Source organism: Stegodyphus dumicola, chromosome 2, assembly GCF_044657685.1.
Source record: "Stegodyphus dumicola isolate Sdum_Otavi_A_Nest chromosome 2, ASM4465768v1".
Lineage (NCBI taxonomy): Eukaryota > Metazoa > Arthropoda > Arachnida > Araneae > Eresidae > Stegodyphus > Stegodyphus dumicola.
The window spans coordinates 93655379-93661812 of record NC_140769.1 but is presented as its reverse complement, the minus strand read 5'-3'; positions in this window follow the sequence as shown (position 1 = coordinate 93661812).

The following is a 6434-nucleotide window of genomic DNA, read 5'->3' as shown; positions in this document are numbered from 1 at the left end:
GCACGAATCAACTTTTCAGATGACGTAACATCATGTTTCGTTTTTGCATCTCAATTAGGTTGAAACAGTCCGTTCTCAATGCAAACAGTGGCAGCAAGAAAAAGAAGTAGAAGTAACTACTATATTACATTAAAATAAGGACTAAACTAAATAAACATTTCAAGGAGGAGAGATGATGCAGTAAAAGGTTTAAAAATAAGCTATATTTTCCAACAACATGTTTATTTATTAAATGTTAAATGCACGTGCTCTTGTATTTTTGACTTTCCAGCTTAGCTTTTCTTTAATATTCATTACATGCTGCACTGCACGGTGGAAAAAACAATTTAATTTATAATTTAACTAACATTAGCTATTTAAATATGAAATCCATAACAATATGTTTCATAGTCTTATCCGTATGCTGTGTGGGGCCATGATAAGTCTTGACATCAGTTTGCTGACATTTCCTTGGCTTCATTTTTGTGACATCAGGCTTACTTTATCTATTCTAACCTCCCGGGAAACACATTTTTGTTTTTGTCTCTTGAGTGGCTGTGGGGGAAGGTAGTATTTTTCTATCTTCTTTAACCCCATATATAATAAGTGAAGGCTGAAAGCGACTTAGATTCTGTTGAAGTTAGCCAGCACTGTGAAATCTGCTCTTCCTTAACTTTCTAGTTTAAGTCAGCTTATTAAATTTTATTCAGTGCATTATTACTGTTATCTTATCAAATTAAAAGTTTCATAAAACATAATGTTTCCATGTTACTCCTTCCTTGAAACTGTTAATCATCCATCAGTCAGCCAATAGCTATTGGAATTTTGCATGCTTTGAAATGGAGATATAAAATAGCCTTTTTAAAGTCACTGCAGATTTGAAATTGATGATCTAAGAATTTTTGAAGTATTTTAACATAAAATCTACTATATAAAGAGCTTTGTAAGGTCTTGAGAAGCAGGGCTGTGGAGCCGGTAGGGAAAATGACTGACTCCTGGAAGACTTCAACTCACTCTCTCACATATATGTAAACATATACCACATGGGTTACAGCTTATTTTTTTAATATAAAAGAAGTAATAGATGCATAGCAAATTTTTTATATTAATTAGAATTTATTATGAAATAGAAAAACTGGCATTAGTAATTTCTAAGAAACAGTATAACTTCGGCAAGATCTTCTTTGTTAGAGGGCCATAGATCCGATTTGATAAACTTCAGAACTGAGAAGAGTCTTTTCACATTGACTTGGGTAGGAGCAAGAGCTTTTACTGTTAGGGCTACTTCCTTTAACTTTTCAGGATAGATTTTTATGAGTTTTAAAAGAGGTGTCTTGCAAGAGCAATCATATTTATCCATTTCTTCAAAGGCCCTGTAGAAATCTTGTCTGTATTTTTTCATTTTTATATCTAAAGGCTCTTGGTTATTTATTTTCATTCGTTTTGCCTTAGCCCGTTCAATATTATCCAAATATTTCTCAAAATCTAATTCATCAGTGGAAGATGATGATAGAGACTCAGTCACAATGTCTGCAGTTTGACTGTCCTGATTTAAAATACTCCAGTTGTTCTGAAAATAATTTCATTCTTAATGAAAGTTCACAGGTGCCTTTCTCTGCCTTTTTAAATTTGTTCGTCATCCACCAAAATTCGGTGTTTTGGATCTACGTATAATATTGAACCCAGCAAGTTCTTATTGTCTAGCAAACTAGTTTCTCATTTCTTCATTGAAGAAATGATTCCTTCTGCAATAAATCCTCCATTTGAGAACGAAAAACATCACATTCTTCCATTCTTACCTCTTGTTAATTCTTCAGATTTTAGCTTTTTTATGGCTATATACTGTGTTGAAGGATAAGTTTCCAATTCTGTAAGAACATTCCACAGTCTTTCTGTTAGTGAAACATTAGGGTTATCTACAGCTTCTGAAAAAGTTCTTAATTCTAACAACCACCTATCATCAAATATGTACTTCTTTATTGCGTTGCTCGATCAATAATAACTCCTTTTCCTGCTCACTTCCTAAAAATGGCATCAATTTTGGGAGTTCTTGCTGTTATTGCTGCTTACCTATAATTACCAATGAGATTTGTAACTAAATAAATCAGTTTAATTAATAATGGCAAATATCACATACATTCTGCTCCCTTATATTTATTTATTAATTTGTCAATAAAATAGAAAATAACTATTTTTTAATATATATAGTCCATAAGGTTACAGCCGAAAACATCGCAGACGAAAACGTCGCGGAGAAAACAACGAAAGGCGAGAACATCGTGCTACAAAACATCGTGGGAGAAAACATCGCAAAGAGAAAACATCACAGTTCTAAAACATCATCGTCGAAAATAAAGCGGTTTAAAAACATCGTCGTCGAAAATATCATGGTAAAAAATAAAGTATCTACAAATCATCGCATGACAATAACATCTCAGACATGCTTTTTTCAGACATGCTTTAATAACTGTAAATGGATATTCCCATAATGATTCGTGAGCGCAAGATGGAAAGAAGGATAATTTTTACTTTCATATTTTTTATTAATTAATACATTTTTGCTGAGAAAATAAAAAGGAAACTTAAGCATAGAAAATTAATGCAACTTATAGCACTTAATAGAATTTTAAACCGACATAGTTAACTAACAAAGGCCATTAATAAATCATTTTTATAAAGTTTTTACTGGTAATTTTTCATGAAAAGTATAATCTATAAGTTGCATTTAATTTTCTATGCTTAAGTTTCCTTCTTACTTTTTCAGCAAAAATTTATTAGTTAATAAAAAAATGTGAAAGTAAAAATTATCCTTCTTTACACCTTTTGCTCACAAATCATTATGGGAATATCCATTTATAATTATTAAAATCTGAAAAAAGCATGTTTGCGATATTATCGTCATGCGATGATTTGTAGATACTTTATTTTTTACCACGATATTTTCGACGACGATGTTTTTAAACTGCGAAGTTTTTTAAGCGCTTTATTTTCGACGACGATGTTTTGTACCGCGATGTTTTAGAACTGCGATGTTTTCTCCCACGATGTTTTGTAGCACGACGTTTTCGCCTTGCGTTGTTTTCTCCGCGACATTTTCGTCCGCGATGTTATCGGCGGACACCGTCCATAAATAAAAATATTAACCCGATTTGTCATTAAATTTTTTTCAATTCACTTTAATTTCATTTCAAATTTAAACTGTCTAACAAAAACTGTAGTTGGAGTCGACGTTTTTAGCGACTCCTTTTACAAAAAAAATCTACCCAACTCCGGTTCTGACTCCATGACTCCAACCCCACAGCCCTGTTGAGAAGGAGGTCTGCAGATATTTTAAAAAATCTTAGTAATCTATAATTTATAGCCAGCTACCGTATATCATGATAATGATGATAGGTGTGAATCTAAATGTTTTTGGATAATATCATGAGTAAAAAGCAAAAATTTTATGTGCAGGAAAAAAAAAAATAAGAAATGCTAAATGATTTAAGTCCGCCATTACAGTAATGATTCCTCCATTCATCAGTCTGTTAGTGAAAGGCAAACTCTAGTTAGCCGAAGCTTCAAATCATATTTTAATTCATGTAGTGGTTATTCGAATACAGTGGTACCTTGATATATATCACTAATCCATTCCAGATCCTTGGACCTATACCAAACGAATTTTTCCAATGAAAAAAAAAAAAAAAAAAGGAAAATAATTAATTTGTTCTTATAAAAAAATCCTGGATATATCCTGTGTCCTTATTAAAAACTTGTGTTATTTTTATAACACTGTTTAATCCTAAAATAGAAATGCAGTAGATAAATATATACTGTGTACATAAATGATTTTGTGCTGGCCAGATCAAAAGCAATTTTTCAGTATGCTCTGATGTCTCTCTTTGGTAATCAATTTGACCCCCCTTTGCAACATTAGCCAATTTAATAGTGTCTTTGTTTTTGTAGCCCAAGTCCCAGATACACATGCCATCTTCATACTTTTCAAAAATATCTTTTTTTTTCACCTCCATGGTGATTCTAACCATTCTCTTTGTTGCGTGATTTTTCTCATTAACTTAACTGATTCTCTTTGCTAATGAATTTGCATGAAAATTCAAAATCACTTGAAAATTCAGAGTTATGTTGTGGGTTATTTACTAAATAGTAGCAGCAGGTGTACTGATGCCCATGGGCAGTTGTAGGATTGTCTCGAAAGAGGTAAATTGGGGTAGTGTGCAGTTGTGACTCATTGAACTTGGGTCATACACCAAACAAAAGTTTTTGCATCCAGACAACACATATTCCAAACTGAATGTGCTTCAAAATGTATGTATACCAAGGTACCCCAGTGCAGTCTTTCCCTCTGACTTAAAGAAATAAAATAGCTGCTTATCTCTTTGCATATCTCAAATCATTAAAATCAATTTTGGTTAAGAAAAGAAAAAACTGTGGTTAGATGCATGATGTGTTTGTGTCAGGAAAGAAGACAAACAAAATTTGTGATTCTTGGCATCAACTAAATATGCTAAACTGAAAAGGTGCCAAATGGTATTGTTTTAATAGAAGTATGGAGTTTTCTGATTAAGGTAATATGTAAAGAAATGCTTAGTGGAAGCTTCATTTTGATGGCAATGCTGCAATCATCAATCAGCTGATGGACTGCAAAATATGTAGTACAATTTTAAATCCATAAAATATCACCACCAATAGAGAAGAAAGTGATAAAAAGGTTAGTGAAAATTAAAAGATTTTAATTGTAACATGGCAGTTACAGGACATGAACAATGGAACTTTGAATAAGAAATTGTATCTCCCTAAAAAATTAAAGAGAAAGATATAAATGCAGGAAAATGAAATTGCTTAAATAGTTTACATTGAAAGAAGTGTTTAATAAAACACATTAAGTGTTAACATTGAGTTTTTTGTCGTAAATTTGAATTCCAGTAAAGCCATAAATGCTTCATTATTTCACAAATGACCAAATCACATTTTTATGTTTATAATTTCTACTTTCATCTTATTAGGTTTAAATTGATCTAAAATTCACAAACTTCTGAAATTTAGAATCACTGAAGTCTTGACAATTCTGTATCTCAGACTTTTTAGTATCAGTAACAAATAGGTTGTTAGGATAAAGAGACAAGGTGTGATTAAAAATGAGGCAGAAATTCTAAAGGAAGATATTCCACAGTGATTGAAATTTGATATTTCTTTCAATTATGAGTAACTAGATTCTAATTATTTAAAAATTTAATTTTTTCTAAAAAAATTAGAATTGATAGTGGGGTTTTCAAGTGAGATTATCTAAGAATTTCAATCAACTAAGTTCAGATTTGTTATATATATGAAAAATATCTATTATGTAATATAAACTGATTTTATTATACTTTTCATTTTAATTAATATACCATATAATTTTAAATATTGTGTTAACTTCTCTTGCTAGTGATATCAGAGTTATACAGTCAAAAGTCGTTAATTCGGACACCCATAATCCGGAATGATCTATAATCCGGACTTCAAAGCTAAAAACTTTCTGCGCATGCGCCGCGTTGACACATGCGCATAGGCGTTTACACGTGCGCGTAAGACTTCTTACGACTGCGCATTTGCGTGTGCGCGTTTTATGTATAACAGACGGTATAAGCTAAAATTATCTAATTATCTATTTCAGTTAATGTTGATGATTGTGTTGTTCCTTAATTTTCGAATTGGATCCGGTTTATTATTTTTTGCAGACTGTAAGAGCAATACTATAAAAGTAAACTTGAACTTTCGATTATGTCAAATAGAATTTCCGATTCTGTAGCTCCCAAAGGATCGTACAAAACGAAAGTATGTTTCGATGTCCATCAAACAAAAAGTGGAATTGCTGCAAAAAATGGATAAAGACATGAAGAATGTGACAGAGAGGTTAGTGAAAACGAAAAAATTTCGATTGACAAGTTAGTCGGTATTCTCGGCACAGCAATTAACGGGACTTGAACAGCGAAACTTTGTAACTGAACAAAAAATTATGTCTGTTTATAGAATTAAAGAGAAAGTATTATCACATAAAAAACAAAGCAACTTAAACAACTTACATTGAAAGAAATGTTTAATAAAGTAAACAAGTAAATATTAAGCTTTTTTTTGTAAATTTTGATACCCTTTAGATCATAATTGTTCTTTGTTTCATAAATTACGGTTTCATATTTTTAATTTTAGAATTTCTGCATGCCATCTTACGCGATTTAAACTGATGATCTATAATCCGGAAAAATCGATAATCCGGAATCGCCAAAGTCCCGACGAGTCTGGATTAACGACTTTTGACTGTATAAAGAACTGTAAGTTTCTATGTGATATGTAAATTAACACTAGTATAATTGCCAATAATTAAATCAGATTATTCACAAAAAGGTGTAATATCATATTTTCGCTTGACAGCTTGAACGAATAAACAGTTTATAAGCTAGATCATGTATTCTTAACTA